Genomic DNA, 305 nt, shown 5'->3' on the forward strand with positions numbered 1-305 from the left:
CGCTGCGGCCGTGACAACGAGACGAGACGAGACGAGGGGATCTCACCCTCGGATGTGATTGATTTTTTTTGAGGGGGGGTGTGATTATTTTGTACCTTTTTGACACATTTCAGATTTTGATGATGACTTGAACTGAGCTTGAAACAAGCAACCCCCCCTCCCCCCCACGTTGTACAGCTTTCCTTTCTCCCTCCCCGCAAAACTTCCCCTGGGCTGGAATCGGTGGATGTTTGAATCCGGAGGATACCGCGAGTTTCCTTTTTCTGTTTTCATTTTTTTCCCTTCTTGTTTTCTGCAAGGAAGAT

The sequence above is a fragment of the Alligator sinensis genome, unplaced genomic scaffold (genome assembly GCF_000455745.1).
Source record: "Alligator sinensis unplaced genomic scaffold, ASM45574v1 scaffold1204_1, whole genome shotgun sequence".
In the NCBI taxonomy this organism is placed as follows: domain Eukaryota; kingdom Metazoa; phylum Chordata; order Crocodylia; family Alligatoridae; genus Alligator; species Alligator sinensis.